A 22406-nucleotide genomic window follows, 5' to 3' on the forward strand; every position below is an offset into this window, starting at 1 on the left:
TATGAGTCGGGGAGGGTCTGGCGAACAGGAGTTCATAGGGAGATAGTTTCAAGAGTCCTCTCGGCTGGCTACGAATATTATGTAGGACTAACGGAAGAGCATTTATCCATTTTAGCCCGGTAGCCTTACAGATTTTTCCCAATTGGGTTTTTATAAGTCCATTCATCCGCTCCGTCTGACCTGAAGAGGCCGGATGGTACGGGGTGTGGAGTTCCCATTTAATTCCAAATGCCTTGGTGACAGACTGAACTACCTCTGCAGCGAAATGTGTCCCACGGTCAGAGTCTAATCGACGTGGAACTCCGTATCTGGGAATTATTTCCTGCATGAGGATTTTGGCAACGGTTTGAGCATTTGCTCGTTTGCATGGAAAAGCTTCTGGCCAACCTGAAAGTCGGTCTGTTATGACAAGTAATTGTTTAAACCCCATACAGTTCGGGAGTTCTGCAAAATCTAGTTGTAGGCTTTCAAAGGGTATATATGCCCAAGGTCTAGACCCTGGTGGTTTGCGTGGTTCTTGTTTTGGGTTGAATCCGGCGCAGATGGTGCAATTTTTGGATACTGCCTTCGCAAATTGGTGTGCACCTGGGGCATACCAATGCCTAAGGATGCTGTCTGCTAGGCGGTTTGCTCCCCAGTGTGTGAAATTGTGTAAAACCCGGAGGTGGCGGGGTACCCAGGCTTTAGGCATTGCTAGACGTCCGTCCGGCAAAACCCACGCATTGTCCCTTTGGTGTGCCCCCAGTTGTTGCCATGAGCTTATTTCTTCTACACTAGCGGTGCGATACATTCGATTGAAGTCTACATCGGCTGGAACTAAGATGGCTTGAAATTCATTTTCATACATTTCCCCTCTCATGGCCGCTGCCTTCTGGGCAGCGGCGTCCGCAATACTATTCCCTAAGGAGACAAAGTCCGTGCCATTTGTGTGTGCTTTGCAGTGTATTACTGAGATGGCCTTCGGGAAATGTATGGAGTCCATTAGTCTTTTCACTAGCGGTGCGTGAGAGATTTGTGTTCCTGCAGCTGTTAGGAATCCCCTCTGTTTCCAGAGGGTACCCGTAGCGTGTACCAGTCCGAAACAATATTTGGAATCAGTATAGATATTTACGCGCTTGCCTTCACTCAATTCGCAAGCTCTGATAAGGGCAATAAGCTCAGCTGCCTGCGCACTGTAGCGCGGGTTTATAGGTGCAGCTTCTAGGATGGTGTCGTGTGTTACCACAGCGTACCCAGTTTGTCTTGTTCCAGCCACGACCTTGGAACTTCCATCTGTAAAGATTGAGATATCTGGGTTTTCCAAGGGAAGGTGGTCTAAATCTTCCCGTGGCCTTTCGGCCAAGCGGACTGCTAAGGTGCAATCGTGATGGGGGGTCCCGTCGTCGGGCAGAGGCAGTAGGGTGGCTGGATTTAGGGTATTGACTCTTTTAATGCGCACGTTGGATGGTGTGAGCAGGGCAGCTTCGTACTGATTTAGTCGTTCGTTACTAAAATGTTGACAGTTTCGTAAGTTTAACAAGGTGGCTACAGCATGTGGTACATTTAGGATTAGTTCTTGATTTTGAACGATTTCTAGGGCTCTGTCCACTAATTCCGCAGCGGCAGCAATCGCCCTGAGGCAACCTACAGTCCCCTTAGCTACCGGGTCTAATTGAATACTGTAGTAGGCGACAGGACGTTCCTGGCCTCTGAAGGTTTGTGTCAGAACTCCGGAGGCTACCCCTTTCTGTTCATGCACGAACAGCGAAAAGGGGAGACGGTAGTCTGGCAATCCTAAGGCTGGAGCGGACCTCAGTTCCCTTTTGATAGTTTCAAAATTTTGTAGGCTTTCTTTGGACCATTCAAGGGGTTCTGGTTCGTCCTTATTAGTCATCTTTACAAGGGGTTTGGTTAATTCTCCATACCCTGGGATCCATGACCTGCAAAATCCGCTCATTCCTAGAAACCCGCGGAGCTGTTTCTTGGTCTTTGGCAGGGGAACCTTAGCTATAGCATCTACTCTTTCAGTTGTCAAAGCTCTTGTTCCGTGGCCAATTATGTGGCCCAAGTATTTTACTTCAGTTTGGCAATATTGTAGTTTTTTTGGTGAGACCTTGTGGCCCTTGTCGGCAAGGGCGGTTAGTAGATGGACGGTGTCCATGTGGCAATTAGTTGCGGAGGTGGAGCAAATTATCAAGTCATCTACATATATTAAAAGGGAGGAGCCAGCAGGAAAGGAGAGGTCTTGTAGGTCCCTATGCACTGCACAAGCAAAAATTGTTGGGCTCTCTACATATCCCTGTGGGAGTCTAGTCCAAGTCAGCTGTCCTTTTTCCCACGTAAAGGCGAACAGAAATTGGCTTTTCTCATGCACTCTTATGGAAAAGAAGGCGGAGCATAAATCAATGACACTGAAATATGTACTATCTGGTGGGATTCCGGTCAAAATTGTATTAGGGTTGGCGGTGATGGCGTGGCGGGGTATCACAAAGTTGTTGATAATTCTGAGGTCTTGGACAAGCCTGTATTTAACTGGGGCACCCGGGGGTGATGGCTTGCGTACCGGCAGGAGTGGACTATTGCATGGGCTGACGCAGGGAACAAGGATGCCTTGATCCATAAAATCCTGTATCATTGGCCTCAATCCTTCTATTGCCTCCTGCGGCAAGGGGTACTGTTTGATGGAGGGGTATGGGACATCGGTGCGGTATTTAATAACAACGGGATCTGCCGATTTTAAGAGTCCCACAGAGGTATTAGTATTTCCCCATAGGTGAACTGGTACCTTGTCAATCAGAGGGGTTGGTATTTCTAAATCAGTCAGGTTTTCTTCCTTTAAAATGCCTTGAAAGGAGACTGCCGCCTCTTCTGGCATGTGGAGGTAGATACCCTCAGTGCTGCAAGTTATAGTTGCCTGTAATTTACATAGTAGGTCTCGCCCTAGTAGGTTGACAGGGCTCGGGGTCAGTAGAAATGAGTGCTCAGCAGTCAGGGGCCCTATCGTTACTTTCGCTGGCTCTGAAAGAGCGCATGTCCTGGGGATCCCATCAATGCCCATTATACGTTGTTTTTGCTGACTGGACCTCAGATGACTGTCGTTTAAAGTTGAGAAAGTTGCCCCAGTATCTAGTAAACACTGATACTCATGGCCATCTATGGTGATTGTGCATATGGGGTCATGGGCTGATAATGCAATTGTCGGGCATACCAGGGCAAGGTTCAAAGGATCCCCGTTTAATTGTCATTGGTTAGTCTCTGAATTAAGAGTGGGTTGCATTTGCTCCTGGTTAAATTCTAGCGGTAGTTGGAATGGGCGCTGATTCTGGAAAGGGTTTGGCGCTATCGGGTTTGGGTTTTGCGCTGCATTGGATCCCATCCCTAGAGCTGGTTTTGGTGCCACGGTATTTAAGAATAATGGACAATTTCGCTTGAAATGCCCTATTTGATTGCAGAAAAAGCATTGAGAGGTGGTCTCTCGATGCTGGACATTGTTAGCCCTTTGGTAAGGAGAGGCTTGTCGATTTGCATGTGCGTTCATCCCTCTAGGTTGTGTGGGAGCCTTTGAATTTCTGAAGGGGTAACTAGGTTGGGGGTTATATGCGGTACTGGCTGCACTCAAAGCCAAGGCGAGGACTCTAGCATCGTCCTCCTTTTCCTTCCTTGCCTCCTTTTTCTTTTTCTCATCCCTTCCATCATAAATGGTTTTCGCAAGCCCGAGGATCTCACTCATGGGTTTCCCTTCATAGGCTACTTGGAGGGAGAGGAATTTTCTGATGTCCGGGCAAGCTTGATCTTTAAAGAAGCTTTTTACCACTACTTGGTTATCTGGGGTATCGGGATCTATTCCCCCCCATGTCCGGAAAGCGGTTATTAGCCTGGTATAGAAAGCGGTGGGAGTTTCATCAGGTTCCTGGGTGACCTCCCTGATTTTAGTCCAATTTGTTGATTTTTTTCCTGCAAGCCTTATCCCATGTAAAATGGCTTTGCGAAACGCCTTCAGATACCAAATCCCGGAGGAGGTGTTATAGTCCCATTCTGGTTCGGTTCTAAGTTGGGCTGCAGTGAGTGGCTCAATCCCTACAGGTTTGTTGAGCTGGACATCGGGCAATTTTAGTGCTTCTGTTGCTTTTTCCAATATTTCCTCCCTTTCAGGTTCATTAAAGAGGCCATTTAAAAGCATATGCACATCCGCCCAGGAGGGGTTATGAGTAGAGAAAATAATGGCGATTTTACGATAGCACATGTCAGGATTATCTTTCAAGGTTGACATTTGCTGAGCCCAATTCAATAAGTCCGAAGTTAGGAAGGGAATATGGGAGTAGACAAAGCTTGTCCCATCTGAAACTGGGACTGATCTTAGAGGATATTGTCCCGGGGCCTTTTCGGCTGTCTCTGGTTCCTTCTCTGCGGGGTCCTTTATTTCGGCGGACGGTCCTTTTAACTCTGCCAATACTGTTACTAGTTGTTTTACTAGATTAATTTCAGGATCGTGACTGCGAGTCCTATTAGCGACGGGACTGAGCTGGGGTGGCATTTCAGCAGGGCTTTGAACTTCAAGGTCCTCGTGGGGTGCTGGACTTAGGTTAGGCATGGCGGGGGTCGCAGACCTGCCCTCCGCTGCATTTAAGGGGTTTTGGACCTCCGCCCCCCGACGTTCATTTGGATTTCGAGGTGGCGGTGCCGAGGCTTCGGCAGGGCTGCAGAGCTGGTCTACCGGTTCCTCTATTATTGTTTCCTGATAAGGTGGGGGCTTCGGGTTTCTTTCCATTATCACTGGCATTTGTGGGGCAGTCGGACCTTCAGTCTTTTTAAGAAGGATTTTTGCCTTTTCAAATAAGTTTAGGTATCGAATTTGCAAGGGGTATTGGTCTTCCAGTGTTATTCTTAGTGCAGAGATTCGCTGGGCATTAAGGGAACCTCTCGGGATCCATTTTTCCCCCTCTGGATGGTCCGCAGTGACGCGGATCCAGTCTTTCTGACAGAGTCTTTTTAGCCGATTTTTGTCAAGTTTTTCCACCCCAGGTAATTCATGCCAATGTTCGAATATGAATTGTAATGGGCTTTCATCCTCAGAGTCCCCACTTTGGCGAAGCTTCCATTGAGCTTTGCCACGGCTGGGAGTCTGGGACAGGAATTCCTTTGAATTATGCGCACCCATGTTTATTCTGGCTCTTTATACTGCAGTTCTGGGTCCCCGACCCTGTTCCTGGACACTCTTAACTTCCCGAGTCTATGACTCACCCCCACGTCCTTGTGGTGTTCCTGCCTGCCGTTCGCGTGCACTAACTACTAGGCGGCCTGGTGCAGCTAGATACCTAAGGACCCCCTTCTGGTCATCAATTGCCTAGGGTCCTGCAGCAACTTTCCTGCCTCTTACAATCTAATAGAAAGACTACCTGCCCTGGACGCTTGCCCACGCAATGCCGGGTGGTTAGCCTTGGAAGGAAGGTTTTTTTTGAAAAGAACGGGTGACCTTGCGATCTAGAACAACCCCGTCACTTCCCGGTGGGGATCGGGGGTGTCTAGGGGCGGCTTCACCCGAAGATTAAGAGCAGAGGAATACGGAAAAAAGGTTGGGTAGATTGCTCAGAGCTCCTGCGCCGATTGGCAGGAGCGAGCTGGGTCCGTCCTTCTGGGTATTTCGTTTAACGAAAGGACGGATCCCAAAGGCTCTAATTCTTCTTTATCCCTTATGCCTTTACAGCTTAGCTGCAACTAGAGCCCAAGATAAGAAACAGAAAAGGAGAGAACAGTGAAGAGTGAAGTTTTAGAATTTTAGTTGCTGCAGTAATCAGCCCACCGCGTGTCCCCTTTTAATACTCACGACCGATCCTTTCAGTCGAATCCCGTTGTCTCCAGCTTCCCACTGGTTCCTGAAGAAAAAACAGCCTTGTCCCTTTAAACGTTGCTTCGTCCTGGGGGTCCCGCTTGGACTCTCAATTACTACCAAGCGCCTCGGGTCCTGAGGTTGGTTTACCCCCCTGCAAAAGAGGCAAGGGCGCGCTGGGCTCCCCTTCCTCAGTGAACCCGGAGCTCAAGGCAAAACTGGGTCCCCGAAGTGGTCGCCAAACTGTTGTAAAAATTTACAGAGCTACACGGTCCTAGAATTAAGTGGATCCTTGACCCAGGAAGAGTCCAGGTATCCTGGCAGGCAGACGAAGTTTGAGCGTCTCCTGCCTACCAAATAACAGAGGCCAAACCAGGACGTACGAAGCAAGGTACTTTATTTATTAAATAATAAAGCTATTGCAATAGCGATCCGTCCACACAAGCAAGTTGAAGTGAAGGGACCCCGAACAAAGGAAGCTTCACAAATTTATAGGTTTCATTTCCAATAGTACAGAATTGCATAAAAGGTGGGGAAATGGGTTCTGGGAGGGGGTAATCGCGAGAGGACAAAGGGGTTGATGGAATTCTTGATGTAAGATATCATGGTGATAGTCCAGGTAATGATTATGCATGTCTCCTTATTGTTTGACAGGAAGACTCTGCGGATGTGGGAAGATTGTTGATAACACCTGTTTATCAAATAAAATTGTTGTTCTCACTGAAAGTGTGTATTTGAGTCGTGCTCTTTTAGACTGGCTAGGTGGCAGTGTGGTATCAAGAAACAGTGGAAACAGTCCGTAAAATATGTTGTGCCACAGAGGTGCCTATTAACTTGCAACAAAGTTTATACAAATATTCAACGTTTGCAATAGAGAGAAAGGACTACACTTAAAGTTAAAGAAGAAGAAGATATTATACAGTAACTAATAATACACAGAGAGGATACAATTCTAACAGCGGTAAAACGTTCACAGTTCAGAGCGATGTTTGACAGCTTATAACATTTTATCAAGGACAACGAACTAAAAGCTTAGAAGGGTGCATAAGTGGAAACCTTTGCAAATAGTAGAGTCAAACAATTAATTCTTCAGGATGGCAGGATTTTTTAAACAGGTACAATTTGATAGAAAGGTTCAAGGTATCAGTGCAAGGTTATATTATTGCGGTTTCGTAAATAGATACAGTTTCATACAGAGTAGAGAATAGGGAGATGCATCGGGTAACATGATAGAGGACACCATAACATTACTAAAGGAACAACGGAATAGTTTATTAGGGATAAATATATATATCTTAAAAAGGTCCATGGTTCAGCTGAATCTGGGTCATGAAAAGTACAAGGGAGGGCACCTCAGGCGGGGATTTGGGAGGGTGGAAGTTCCGAGAATGGGTGATCGTTATCGTTTTTGGTTATCTAGCTGGAGGTGCGATTATGCAAGTTTCCATGTGGGTGTGAGACAGGATTTAGCGATGGCTTATGTAAAAGGGTGCGTGTGTTTTCCAAGAGGTCTGGAGGAACTGTCTGGGTCAGCAGGGGATTAATTTACCTTGATACGGCAGAATAGGCTTCTCTTGACTTTTGAACCATGAAGTCAAGAAAATGGCTTCTCTCTGGCTAAACTGTCCCCTCTCTGTACATTGGTAGTCTCGTAATGCATGGGGGCAAATTCCTCTTACCCTGCCCCTTATAACACATTAATATCAGCAGGTCTGCTCTGTGTGGGACTAGCTTTGGCTACAATATTCTGTACTTCAACCATTCCATTTTATCTGCCTAGCTCTGTCTTGTCAGTCCTCTGATCACCTCATTAACAAACAAACAAAAAAATAACTGTTAGAACTGAGTAGCACAAATGGAAAGAGGAACTTGAAAAAGAGCAGGGAAAATTAAAGACATAGAATAGGCCAGCATCCCAGGCAAAAGGAAGGAGAGAGCGAGATTCACCACCTACCGAGACAAACGGCAATCACCTGGGGCTTCCACACCATGCTCAGACCGCCACGGGGTTGTTCAGCCAGCCACTGCTTCTTCGCGAATGGCTCAATGAAGGTGGAAGTTGATTCTTCCTCCCAACCCCACCCTGCTTGCTGATTAGCCAAACTCTGCTTTCAGGGTGTGACATTGTGTGGTGGAAAGAAAAGAAAAAACGAGAAAAAGAAGAAGCACTGTGGACCAGCCTCAATGAGTCTCTCAATGTGCGGTCTCCCACAGGAAACGCATCCTGCCCCCAGGTCTTCGAATTATGTTCCTCGAGGTCATCGGGTTTCGTGGGTGCCAGCTATCCAATACAGTTATCTTGCAAGTGTCTAACTGGGTTACCAAACCCCACTTCTCATGGTAGCAGGGCTCCAACGATTTGGTGTCAAAACCAGGGCGGGTGGTTAGAACTCAAAGCAGTGGTTGACTTTTGCCAACCTGGGACCCCCCAAATGTTTTGGACAGCTATTCCCACCATCCCAGCCAGCATGTCAAATTTAGACTATAGCGCCCATCCTAACAGCCATGCTAGCTGAGGCTGATGGAAGTTGTAGCCCAAAAAACACTGTACTGAGACATCATTGTGCAAGCTCAACTTACCCACTATATTATCAAATATAGACTCGGTGTGATTTATTGCAGCGCTTGCATGCGTGATTTATAGTCGCATCGCCTCAAAGTGCTAACAGACCACAACAAATAGATAGTTCTTACTTATTTTTTACCCTGCTGTTCAGCCCCAAAGGCTTCTGTAGCAGTTTTACGTAAGATCAATAACAAACAAGGCAAACAAGGCAGCCTAAAGGCCCACAATCTAAAAAACTGACACAAAAGGGAAAAGGGAGGAGAAGAGAGAAGAGAGGAAAACAAGGAATTCAGACACCAGTTCTTAAGTTCTTAGAATAATCAACTTGAAGGGAAACAGTTCAGAGAAAAGTAAGGAGTCATCTTTCTGCCTGCTGTTGGCCACCAACTTGGATGGCTCTCAACTAAATCATGGAAGAAGATATGACTATTGATTGTGGCTACTAGTCATGATGGGACGTGGCTGGCGCTGTGGGTTAAACCACAGAGCCTAGAGCTTGCCGATCAGAAGGTCAGCGGTTCGAATCCCCGTGATGGGGTGAGCTCCCGTTGCTCAGTCCCAGCTCCTGCCAACCTAGCAGTTCAAAAGCACATCAAAGTGCAAGTTGATAAATAGGTAGCGCTACAAGTGGGAAGGTAAACGCCGTTTCCGTGTGCTTCTCTGGTTCACCAGAAGCAGCTTTGTCATGCTGGCCACATGCCCTGGAAGCTGTACGCCGGCTCCCTCGGCCAACAACGCGAGATGAGCGCCACAACCCCAGAGTCGGTCACGACTGGACCTAATGGTCAGGGGTCCCTTTAATTTTACTAGTCACTAGGGGTGCGGGTGGCACTGTGGGTTAAACCACAGAGTCTAGGGCTTGCCGATCAGAAGGTTGGCAGTTTGAATCCCCGCGACGGGGTGAGCTCCCGTTGCTCGGTCCCAGCTCCTGCCAACCTAGCAGTTCAAAAGCACATCAAAGTGCAAGTAGATAAATAGGTACCGCTCCGGTGGGAAAGTAAACAGCATTTCCGTGCGCTGCTCTGGTTCGCCAGAAAGCAGCTTAGTCATGCTGGCTACATGACCTGGAAGCTGTACGCCAGCAAAATGAGATGAGCACTGCAACCCCAGAGTCATCCGTGACTGGACCTAATGGTCAGGGGTCCGTTTACCTTTACCTTACTAGTCACGATGGCAATGCTCTGCCTCCACGGTTGGAGGTAACAATGCTTCTAAATACCAGTTGATGGCGATCACAGGAGCAGAGAACATTCTTGTGTTCGAGTCCTGCTTGTGGGTTTCCTATAGGCATCCAGTTGGCCACTGTGAGAACAAGACGCTTAGACGAGATGGGCCATTGGCCTGATCCAGAAGGCTCTCCAGTGGTACCTCGGTTTATGAACACAATTGGTTCCGGAAGTCTGTTCATAAACTGAAGCGTTCATAAACTGAAGCGAACTTTCCCATTGAAAGTAATGGAAAGTGGATTAATCCGTTCCAGACGGGTCCGCGGAGTACTCAAGCTGAAGCGTTCTTAACCCGAAGCATGGGTGCAATTGGTTCCGGAAGTCTGTTCATAAACTGAAGCGTTCATAAACTGAAGCGAACTTTCCCATTGAAAGTAATGTAAAGTGAATTAATCCGTTCCAGATGGGTCCGCGGCGTTCGTAAACCGAAAATTCGTAAACCGAGGTGTTCGTAAACCAAGGTTCCACTGTACTTAAAGTTTTTATGCACTGGGAAGTGTAGGGTGACACTTGCTTTGACACGATGTTTGGCTAGCCTCCCTGCAAACAAACCAGAGTGAATGCACATTATCATAGCTAACTTCATCTAATCTCCCTGCAAACAAATGAGGATGGGTGCTCAATAAACATCAGGTCATCTGGAGTCATCCTCCATTGCCTCTGCATGGACTTTCCTGCCTGTACAGCGGGAAAATGACTGCAAGACTACTGTCTATTTTGAAATTTCCACCAGCCTGATGGCGGAAGCGGGTAGGTGTTGCTCCTCCACTGGTCCAGTTTCTTAAAAACTGCAAGACAGCAAATCTGCTGTCGGGATCTCTTTTCCAAATAGTTTGTTTTGACTCATGGACTGGTTCTATGCAGTTTCAGAATCTCACATTGGGAGCCTTGGTAAAGCTGAGGTGAGAGAAGCAACGAAAAGAATCCCCGGCGGTTTGTGGTCTGTTTCCACTCTGACTAGGCAGCTGTCTATGTACTGATGAAATTTCTGACAACCCTGCCACAATGGCAAACAGCTCCTTTATCTATCTGGGCATCGTTTTGCTGGCTTGGCATATAGGATGGAAAGCCACTACATTGACACAATGGAGAGAAGACCTTTCCTCCCCAAGAAGACCTTGTATCTATGATTTTGTACCTGAGCTTGCTCCTTTCCTCCTCCCTCGCAAACCCATTTTCCTTTTGTGTCTTGTCTTTTGTAGATCAGACTTCTCCAACCTAGAGCCTTCCAGATGCTCTGGAGTACAACTCCTGCCTCCAAGGCGAATCTTTCAAACGTGCAGAACACTGTTCCAAACTGAAACGCAGCCATCTTCGAAATATTGCAACCTCTACAAATTTTGCTACGCAGTTAGTTCTCCAGCCAAGTAATGTGTACAAAAAAAATGCATACAGTTGGGTAGAATGCACATTAAAATGCATATGTTACTGAAAAGAACATACTGTACAAGAAAATCTGTTCTATTTGGGAAAATTGCTTTGCAAACTGATATGGACGTGTGGAGAGCTAAACTTAAGATTGGGAGGAAAATGAGAAACGGAGAGAAACTGGAATGGGCACATTTTCTCATTTCTGCTCCTGTGTCATCCCTGATCATTGACCATGCAGTGTTTCGAGAGAGGGAGGAAAACATTTCTATCCACTTGCTCCATGCCAGGCATACGTAATTCTATAAACTTCTATCATGTCACGTTTTAATCGCCTTTTCTCTAGACTAAAAAAATCCCCAATGCTACAACCTTTTCTTGCTCCATCATTTCCCAGCTCCAATGTCCTTTTTGAAGGGCGGCTGCCAGAACTCACCAGAGATTTGTACGATCTACCGTAGATTTGTTTAAGGGCTGTATGATATTGGGGTTTTTGTTTCCCAACAATCCCTTAGCATGAGACAATAGACCATTCTAAGTGATGACTGCTGCAGTTTTCCAAGAGGAATCATCATAGGTGTGATATGCAAAACATTTCCAGCAGGCTTGGTCTGGGAGCACCCCAACTGTGCCTCAAGCAAGTCACCACGGTCTCCTTTGATGCTTCGTGATTCCACTGCCCCGCGTAGATTTTTGTCATGTTTAATGACTGCAGGGTCTTTCCCGAGTGCCGATATTGACATAGCTGGCTTATCTACCACACAGAGATTGCATTTCTGCAGCGTTTTTGACAGTTGCCCTCTATTGCCATCCAGGGAGGGGTGGGGGGTGGGGGACTCCTCCTGCATCTTGCTAATGAGAAAGACCACAGCCCAGTGGCAAAGCATGAGGTTACATGCCAAGGATTCCAGCTTCAACCTTTGAAAATCCAACACTTAAAAGGAGGATTGGGGGAAAATATTTTCCCCCACCCACCTGCCTGAAGGAGAACCACTGCTGGATTAGATAGCGCCAGGGCTGGGGTGGACAATCTGACCTAGTTAATAGAAGCTTCCTGCATTCCTAGCTTCATTGATACGGCCAATACAACTTTGACTGAGGTTTCCTTTTAGAACTTCTAAAGAAGCTCACTTGGAGCCCAGTTTAAGGTGCTCAGGTTTGTGTTTAAAGTCCTCAAACGACTTGAGCTCTCAAATATCAAATACCTACTAGCCCACTGACCCACTTGCAGGCGTGCCAACTCTATGGGGCTTAGGCCTCTATGCCCCCCCATGTCCACTGGGATAGGGTTCAGCCCCGCCCCCCCCATTTTGAGGGGGCAGAGCAAGCATGGCGGGATGTTTCCCTGGACAGTTTTAATGTATTTTCTCCTGCTTTTAATATATGTATGGTTTTTTTCTGTCAAACTGACTTACCATGGCAAAAAAGTAATAAAAATAAATTTAAGTAATCATTATAAATTTATTAATCATTATAAATTTAATTAATCATTATTATTAATAATAATAATAATTATAATTATTATTTAGGGACCCAGGTGGCGCTGTGGTTAAACCACTGAGCCTAGGGCTTGCTGATCAGAAGGTCGGCGGTTCGAATCCCTGTGACGGGGTGAGCTCCCGTTGCTTGGTCCCAGCTCCTGCCAACCTAGCAGTTCGAAAGCACGTCAAAATGCAAGTAGATAAATAGGAACCGCTACAGCAGGAAGGTAAACGGTGTTTCCATGTGCTGCTCTGGTTTGCCAGAATCGGCTTTGTCATGCTGGCCACATGACCTGGAAGCTATACGCTGGCTCCCTCGGCCAATAATGCGAGATGAGCGCGCAACCCCAGAGTCGGTCACGACTGGACCTAATGGTCAGGGGTCCCTTTACCTTTACCTTTAATTATTATTTTAATATTCTATTTTTATACTGCTGGGACCTTGTGGAAAAGGTCAGATAAAATGCCACCAAATTGCCATCAATCATTTTCCTTAGGTTCTGGGGTATTCTTTTGTAGAGTCGTACCCTGGAAACCGTTCTGGGAGTCCGTTCGACTTCTAAAATGTTCGGAAACCAAAGCGTGTCTTCTGATTGGCTACAGGAAGCTCCGTCGGACGTTCTGCTTGCAAAAATAGTTTGCAAACTGGAACGGTCACTTCCGGTTTTGTGGCATTCGGGAGCCAAAACGTTCGAGAACTAAGCTGTTCGAAAACCAAGGTACGACTGTATTCCTTCTCAGGGATGGAGTTACTTTGTGCTCCAGCGTCAATCTGAAATAATTATTAGCATTTCCTTTGGGCCTCTATGGAAGGCTGGCAACAGCTTCCTCTGCTCCGGCGTCATCACTTATTGTGGTTGCGTCTAAGCAGCAGCCTGCTTCTTCTCAGAAATGTTCCGAGTCCTTTACTTGCGTATCTGCTTGCATGCCTGTGTGCGCTTCTGAAATGCTTTGTCATAGGCTGCATCACCCATCCTGCATATCTTGCTGGGGGTGAGCTCCCCCCCCCCACATCTGCTCCCCGCATGCGACGTGCAAGGAACCTAGAAAGCAGCCTCAGAACAAGTCATGCCATCGGTCCATCTAGTTCAGTATTGTCTACACCAGGCACGTCCAACAGCTAGATTGTGATCTACCGGTAGATCACTGGACGTCTGTGGTAGATCATTGGTAGATCATTGGTAGATCACTGGCTCCCCCCAAATAAGCTGAACAACTTTTGCTCCCCTAAAAAAAGCTCAACAACTTTGACCTGTACCCCCCAAAAGGGGGTAGATCACTGCCAGTTTTTAACTCTGTGAGTAGATCGCAGTCTCTTGGGAATTGGCCACCCCTGGCACTCTACACCATGGGGAGGCAAAGTAAGGTCCGTGGGCCAGATCTGGCCCAATCGCCTTCTAAATCTGGCCCATGGGTGGTCCGGGAATCAGTGTGTTTTTACATGAGTAGAATGTGTTCTTTTATTTAAAATGCATATCTGGGTTATTTGTGGGGCCTGCCTGGTGTTTTTACATGAGTATAATGTGTGCTTTCATTTAAAATGCATCTCTGGGTTATTTGTGGAGCATAGGAATTCGTTCACCCGCCCCCCCCCCAATAAAAAGAAAAATATATAGTCCGGCCCCTCACAAGGTCTGAGGGACAGTGGACGGGCCCCCTGCTGAAAAGGTTTGCTGACTGGCAGTGGCTCCCCAAGATTTCCAATACAGAGTTCCAACCCAACCAAGAAATGCCATGGGACCTCCTGCATGCAAAGCAGATGCTCTCTTCCCACTAGAGCGGATGCCTCAGGCCTTTTGAACCAATACGGATCAGAAAACGTGTATAATTTTCTTTTTTGGCGGGGGAGGAACCCCACAACCATCAATGTTACAGAAGCCCAAAGGGCTTTAACTTGGGCATTTAGCATTGCTGGTCCCATCTCAGCTTTCCAGCAGAGAATCACATCCTTCACTGCTAACTTAAGGCCATCCCTTGAAGACCTTTTTATGCTAACAGGCCTATAGAGCTACCGTATTTAAACTTTCGAGTGGTGATTGGTGTCCTTTGAGACTGATAGTGTGGAACACAGGGAGGCCAAACAGTGGAACGCCCTCTTATCAGATGTCAAGGAGATAAGGAAATATACAACCTTTAGGAAGACATCTGTATAGGGAAGTTTTTTAAAAATAAAAAAAGTTTAATATTTTATTATGTTTTTATATATGTTGGAAGCCAGCCAGATAGGCAGGGTACAACTAAAAAACTTGTTGTTGTTGTTGTTGTTGTTCTTGTTCTTGTTGTTCTTGTTAAACAGGGGGTGGAGCCAGAGTTAATGACAGGCGGAGCCAAATAATTCTAGCTTTGTCCCGATCAAGATCAAGTGTCCAGTACTGGGCACCAGAGTTTAAGAAGGATAGCTAGTTACAAGCTGGAAAGTGGGCAGAGGCAGGTGACTAAGATGAGTCTGGAAACCAAGCCTTATGAGGAACAGTTGAAGGATCTGGATATGTCTAGCCTGGAGAAGAAAAGACCGAGAGATGATATGATAGCCACCTTGAACTATCCGAAGGGATGTCATGTGGAAGACGGAGCAAGCTTGTTTTCTGCTGCGCCAGAGAGGAGGACTGGAACCAATGGATTCGAACGACAAGAAAGCAGGTTCTGGCTAAGCATTCAGATGACATTTCTGATGGGGAGAGATGTTTGACAGTGGAACATGCACACTCCATCGGAAGGCGGTGCACTCTTGGGGGTTGAACAAGATGAACACTGGAGTCCCAATTCCATTATTCTATCCTTGCTGAATTCAACAAGGGGCAACACAGACCAAGGAGGAAGAAGTTGTCAGGCATTGCCTCCCCCCCCCCCCGGACTAACTGTCAGTAAGAAGGCAGGTCAGGTGAGGACTAGCTGAGCGCAAAATGAGGTGTTCACCCTAATTTGGCTCTATTGAAACCTTCTTGATCAGCCAGTCATTCTGATAGTGATTTTGGATTGCTTTTATTGCCTGTGCTTGATTATATTTGTCTCTATTCTAGTATACCGCCTTGATATTTAACATGAGTTGGTGGGATACAAATATTTTTATTATACAGTGGTACCTTGGTTCTCAAACTTAATCTGTTCCGGGTGTCCGTTCAACTCCCGGAACCATTCGACAACCAAGGCGCGGCTTCCGATTGGCTGCAGGCGTTTCCTGCAGCCAATCGGAAGCCGCGCCGGACGTTCGGCTTCCGAAAAATGTTTGCAAACCGGAACACTTACTTCCGGGTTTGCGGCGTTTGGGAGCCGATTTGTTCGGTGACTAAACTGTTTGGGAACCAAGGTACCGATGTACGTTTGAGCTAGTTAATTTGGGCTACTGGTATTCAGGGGTCTGGCAGATAGCCTTGTTAGAAAAAACTTCCCTTAAACTGAAAAGTCTCTAGGACTTTCCTAGAGACAGGTCTTATGCAGTGTGGTTTGAATAAGGCAGCCTATGGATGGAGGCTCCCTCCAGTTTATGCTGCAGTATGGATTACAGGAAAATACAATCAATAAGATATAACACATCCATGCTCTTTCTCTTTCTCTTATTTTATTCTTATGAAATCTCTGTTCGTATGGTGTACACCTGATAAGAAAGCAAGGGAATTAAGATGTAACATTTTTGCTTGATTCATCACACGTTCATCATATTGGTAATTGTCGTGTTATTTTCTTTTTTTCAAATAGGCAGGCGTGTTTCTTAAGCCACAATAATATTTAGGCTGTGTTCATGTTCCCTGATGCTGCATAGTGAGTTACTTCTGGTATCTTCTTTTCCTTCTGTAATTTTTTCATTTATCATTTTAAAGCTTCGACAAAAATGATAGTTAAAAAAATAAATATTTTAATATAAGAAATGGGTACCAGGCAGTGCTATTATTTTTTTAGAAAAAGAGGTTCCAGAACTCAACGTGAATGCCGCCTCCCTTGTTCTCTTACAATGGCAATGGAGCACACTTGAAGTGTGCTGGAACTGAGTTATGGCGAGTTCTGGCTGAAAAAAAAGCCCTTACAATTTAATAACTTGTAAAAAAATACATGTGCCCCAGCACCCTAGCCCTTCCCTGCCCTTCCCTGCCACTGTTTTACAGAAATGCTTTTCTTTTTTTTAAAAAAAAGATCAGGAGATCTGGACTTCCATGTCATTCTAGCTGGCCAGACGCAATGTAGGCAAAGTGAGAAAGAAGGAATATTATGTCGTCTCAACCAAGCGAGATAAAAAAAAGACGAGTGGGCATTGGGGAAATCCCGGCCCACTGCTGGCGTAGGATTGACTGGGGGGGTGTTCGGGGGGGCTCTCCCCGGCTTGGAAGGCCCTCGACTTTGCCCCTTAAATTCACTGGAAAAGGATAAGAGGAAACACTTTACAAAGAACTCGGTTTAAAAATAGCCTCTGCGGTTGGCTGTAGACTATCACGGTCTGTGGTTTCTTAATCTTACTTGCTCTTCAATAGACGTCACTGTGGCCTCATGATTCGGGAAAGAGCAGGAGGGCATTGCAAGGGAGGGAGCTTCAAGCTTCACTAGAACGTCTCGAGAGCTGCCCTGCCCAAGCAAGTCCTCAGCGGTGCCGGGCAGCTCGAAAACTGCTTGCCAAGATGGAAACATTGCCACGTGAATGCCATGGTCTTCTGCATGACCCCAGCTGTGTTCAGTATGGCTGGATCAGAGGGGAGGAGATGGCCCGGGGGGGGGGGGGGCTGGGAGATTAACCCCACCCGTCCAAAACTCTGGATTGCTGCTGCCTGTCAGTGTTGCCAACACTGAGCTAGGTCAGGGGTTGACATGGTTTTACCTGCCTGGGTTGGTCAAGTCCCGCAGAGATCTCTCTGTGGGCCGGATGATGTGCGCGATTTCCGGCATCTAGACATGTGCAGGCTCAATTTCTGCTGCCACGCCACGCCGTGCAGGCGGCTCGGTTTGGGGGCGGCTCGCGGGCCCGTTAAGCTGCCCCCATGGGCCGCAGGTTGCCGACCCCTGAGCTACCGGTAGGTGGACCAGTGGTCTGACTCAGTGTAGCTTTAGCTCAGTGTATGAAATGTTTGGGTTGACTTTTACAGCCCAGCTCCTGAGTAGACTCAGTCCCCACCCACCCCCGCCCAGCAGTCCATTATCTGTCCGAGAAGAATGGATGAAGACAGAAAACAGTAGAAGAAAAGCAAGGAAGATCTTTATTTTTCTGTTGCAACAGAGGCATCCCACCCCGCTCGCCCTGCAAGGAGGTGAGGACCCTAAACAAAGGTGTGTGACAGCTTTTAAAGGCTTTAGAAATTGCCCAACCCCTTAAACCAGTGGTTCCCAACAGGTGGTCCGCGGAACCCCAGGGGTCCGCGAGCTATGCCAGAGGGGTCCGCAAGATGCTATTAGAATAAAAAATATATTAAATATATTTCGTATGATAACAGATTTTTTGTTTTGGCCGCTTCCTGCATGAGCAGAGTCTAGCGCAAAACTAGAATTAGATAGAGGCAGTAGTTCTGCTGTATGCCATTAGGTGGCACTTTACAAACACTACTGTTTTGCAAAGAGGCAGCGCGCATTCTACTAACGCTCACCTCCCCAATATGCTTTGCGCGCGTCGGCTTCATTTGTGTGCTACTGCGCAGGTACCCTGTCTTCTCGTTTCCCCTCCCTCCTCCCTGGCCCGCGCTGCCTCTTTGCAAAACAGTAGTGTTTGTAAACAAAGTGTTGTTTTTCGCAGAAGCTACAGTTCACGTAGTTAAAAATGGACCGTTGGTTAAAAAGTGGTTCATTAAAACGACAAAGGTCTACAGATGAAGAGGAATTTGATGTTCAAGCAAGTAAGTCAGTGACTCTCGAACCGATCTTGTCAGTGTCCATTGAACCTAAATCGTCAGCGTCCCTTGAACCTAACCCTTCCAAGATCAGTGTTAAGCTTACTGGAAAAATTAGATTAGGAATTAGGAATTAGATTTAGGATTAGGAATTAATGGGGGTCCTTGCCACAATAGCGGCTCGATGAGGGGTCCTCGAGAAAATTTTGTTGGGAACCCCTGCCTTAAACAACGGCCACCCAAAATCAGGAGGAGGGTGAAAGGTTGTTTTCTGCTGCTCCAGAGAAGCGGACACGGAGCAATGGATTCAAGCTACAAGAAAGAAGATTCCACCTAAACATTAGCAAGAACTTCCTGACAGTAAGAGCTGTTCGACAGTGGAACTTGCTGCCAAGGAGTGTGGTGGAGTCTCCTTCTTTGGAGGTCTTTAAGCAGAGGCTTGACAGCCATCTGTCAGGAATGATTTGATGGTGTTTCCTGCTTGGCAGGGGGTTCGACTGGATGGCCCTTGTGGTCTCTTCCAACTCTATGATTCTATGATTCTATCACATGAGCATCACAGAAATTTGAGAGTGTGGCTTGTCTCCTGTTTGCCAATATAATGCTTGTGATTGCATTATCCTGACAATCTGGGCTGCCTTTTGAAACGGTAAATACCCTAGTTTCTGAAACCATTGTCACAGACCTCCCCGGCCCTATCCATACACAAATTACTGTATGCTCTTTTGACAGCATTTGAAGGATTTGAAAGGGAAAAGGAACTATTGGGAAAGGTTTTTCCATATACTTCTACTGCAGAGGAAATATCTAGGGTCATTAAGAGAGTCAAGATGGCTTCTGGATTGCTCTGTGTACTCACATAAAGCATATTTATTTTTCCTGGAACTCAACTCAATACTTTATTACGGCCATAGGCCCATATCATATTTTTCCTGGAACATTTCCTAACTTTGAAGGGGTGGGGGGAGGATTCTAAATATTAGAATAGAAACCAAAAACAATGCCAACTGCCACATTCATTTTTTAAAAAATGAAACCCAATTTAAAAAAATAGGGCTGTATCCCATGGGGGCGAGGGCATGCGGTGCAACACTTTGTTGCAGCAGGTCCCCCTTGCAGGAACTGATTCTCAGAATAAAGAACAGCTTGCTGAGGAGTGTGGTCGTGCACTGCCCCACGTCTCCTTTGTTCGAAAAGCACCCTGGGACTCCATTGCATGAGTGGAATGCCATCCGAAGGGTGCCGCATGACTTCAGCCTGCAGGGGCCTGAGGAATTCCTCTGTGATTCATGGTCCATACAGTGGAGGCAGTGATGTGGAGCAGCATCTAAGATCCGGTAGCTCCAGGTGGAGCCTCTTTCCAGTTTACCAAGGATTATCCCACTGTCTTATTACAGAAAAAATTCAGAAACAGACTGGAAAGAGAAGTTGCTGAATTGCAACTCATTACCAGGCTTAAAACCATGGAGAGACCTGGTCTGAATAAAGACATTGGATTCTTATCCATGGCTGCCAAGTCTCCCGTTTTCCCCGGGAAATCCCCGTTTTTCCAGCTGTTCCTAGCTGAAAAAACAGATTTATTCCCCGGTTTATTCTGGCACGGCGGCCATTTTGGAACTGGGTGGAGCATGCTCAGAAGCGACTTTTGATGCTGCTCTGCCCAGTTCCAAAATGGCTGCAGTGCGACTTCTGGTGCACTGGCGATTTTGGAACTGGGCAAAGCAGCATCAAAAGTCACTTCTGAGCATGCTCCGCCCAGTTCCAAAATGGCGGGAGCGCTACTTCCGGTCTGCTATTTCCGGCCCGCTCCCTTATTTCTCTGACAGCAACTTGGCAGGTATGCTTATCTCGTTATACATGATCAAGCTTTCTTTAGCACCTCAGCCCTTGCTTTTTCCTGCAAGACCAATTGCAGTCGTTAACAGTCGTTAACAGTCATCAACAGGTTTACCACTCCTATCAGCCAATCACCCATTCCCACCACCCTTCTGAGTAATACCCCTCCCCACCCTCTCACTATATATAAGGGTCTGGTGACTTCTGTTTCAGTGTATCTGAAGAAGTGTGCATGCACACGAAAGCTCATACCTATGACAAACTTAGTTGGTCTCTAAGGTGCTACTGGAAGGAATTTTATTATTTGTTTGTTTGTTTGTTTGTTTGTTTGTTTTTTGTTTTTTATGCAGTTACATCCTGTCACTTCCCAGTCATGGAGGGCAGAGGCAGAGTCGAGAGAGGACCTCAGGGCAAGGGCCGTTGGAAGCATCTTACTAGTGACAGCCAGCCCAATAACATGCCAAGTGATGTCATTCGCCAGCTCCTCCATTGGCCCAGGGAATCGTCTGCCAAGGACATCCGTCCTTGCTGGAACGCTGTAGATTTGTGGAGTTTCGCTTAAGTCTCCTGTTTCATTAGAAGGGAAAGCACAAAAAAAACAGCCTGCTCTTTTTAATCAGGTCCGTTCCCGTCCCTAAATTAGTCATCTGACTAGATTTCAGAGACTTTCTGCATCAAGGGCCCATCTAGTCTGAAATCCTGTTCACACAATGGCCAACCAGTCGCCTCTTCCTGGGAAGGCCAGGAGCAGGACCTGAACTCAGCAGCCGTCTCCCACCCTCCTGCAGTTACCAGGAGCTGCTATTCAGAGGCATAATAGATACCTGTCTAGCCTCTGGTGGAAAGTTATCTCGTGTTAGTTTCGTATGAATGCATTCCTATCCTGCCTTTCACAGTATGAGAAAACTCTGAAAGGTGCCTAACATTAAAATCAAACATCTGAATTAAAATCCAATGCACATAAATACATTTTTAAAAGTCATTCCTCTTTCGAGAAGCCTTCTATAATCTTTATCCCAGTTGGTGATTGACTTGGATTTTAGGAATGGGTTTTTACATTTATGAGTATATTTTGTTTGGTTTTGTTTTGTTAATCAAGTTTATATCCCACCCTACCTCCAAAGGAGCCCAGGCCAGCAAACACACAAATAATGAAACCCTTAAGACAGCTAAACATAATTCCAATGAAGATTGCAATTGTTTTAAGTGTGTATATTTCTGTTTTATATGAGTAATTATATTGTAAATTGCTTCGTGATGCTTCATGGACTGAAAAATGGAACACATGAATCAATGAGAAAATTAATACCCCCAAAAATGTCTTTTACACATCAAAATAACAGCAGCCCAAATCCCAATTTCTTGTTAGATGCCCAAAGAGCAAAAGTTATGTGCTCTTTTGTGGGGGCCAACATGCCCCTCTGGTGGGAGTTTTACATTTTAAAGGAAATGTCTGGGATTTGGGGGGTATGGATGGATGGGTGTTTTTTTTGCCTCGGGCTTGGGTGCGGGCTGCTCTGCATGCCGTGGCCGCTTCCAGCCCGAGCTGGGGAAAGAGGCATGCAGGCACAGCAGCAGCGGCCCCACACACCTCTTTCCTGGCACACTGGCACAGGCTGGCAGCAGCTCGGGCTGTCCTCTTTCCCGCTCTTCAAGATATGGCATTCCTATCCGGATCTCCAACCTCTGTTTGAAAACCTCCAAGGAAGGAGTCCGCGATTGGGTAAGATCTGGACTTTATTGATTAGAAAGCAGTGACTATAAGAGGACTAGGCTTTCTGAGACTGAAGCATGGGAAGTCAAATTTAAATTTGTATAATTTGGCAGAAGATTTGGATTAATTGTTTAATGGGTATTTGTATCATTTGAAAATGGATTAGATACTTAAATTGGAAAATCTAATAAAAATGTTTATTAAGGAAGGAGTCCGCCATTTCTTGTGGGAGACTGTTCCACTGGAAAACTATCAAAGCAACATTCATTCATTCATTCATTCATTCATTTATAACCCACATTTCTTCCTGATACCGGTAGGACTTAACATTAGCCTCAAAAAGCAAGAGTCTGGCTCCCTCTGTTGACCAACCCTGTCATTTTCACATTAGCCAACTATTTTAACTCTGGAAACGGGGGGGGGGGGGCAACGCAAAATCCTCTCAAAATCCCCCCCCCCCTATTTTCAAGCGGCAAAATCAGGTGCATAATTTTAGAAAATATTCTCCAAAGGCAGGAGAAATTATACAGCAGCTTCTGAGGAAATGGGTCTACCAAAAATGCTTTGAGGTGGAGGTTTCACAATCAAGCAGTTTATGAAATAAA

At 46.3% G+C, this 22406-nt stretch overlaps 1 pseudogene; it reads right to left on the minus strand.

Moving 5' to 3' along the window:
• The window catches only part of LOC118076197 (uncharacterized), a 29104-nt pseudogene extending 11785 nt beyond the window's left edge, over positions 1–17319 (minus strand).
• Between the last annotated feature and the right edge of the window lie 5087 nt (positions 17320–22406).

The sequence above is a fragment of the Zootoca vivipara genome, chromosome 17 (assembly GCF_963506605.1).
Source record: "Zootoca vivipara chromosome 17, rZooViv1.1, whole genome shotgun sequence".
In the NCBI taxonomy this organism is placed as follows: domain Eukaryota; kingdom Metazoa; phylum Chordata; class Lepidosauria; order Squamata; family Lacertidae; genus Zootoca; species Zootoca vivipara.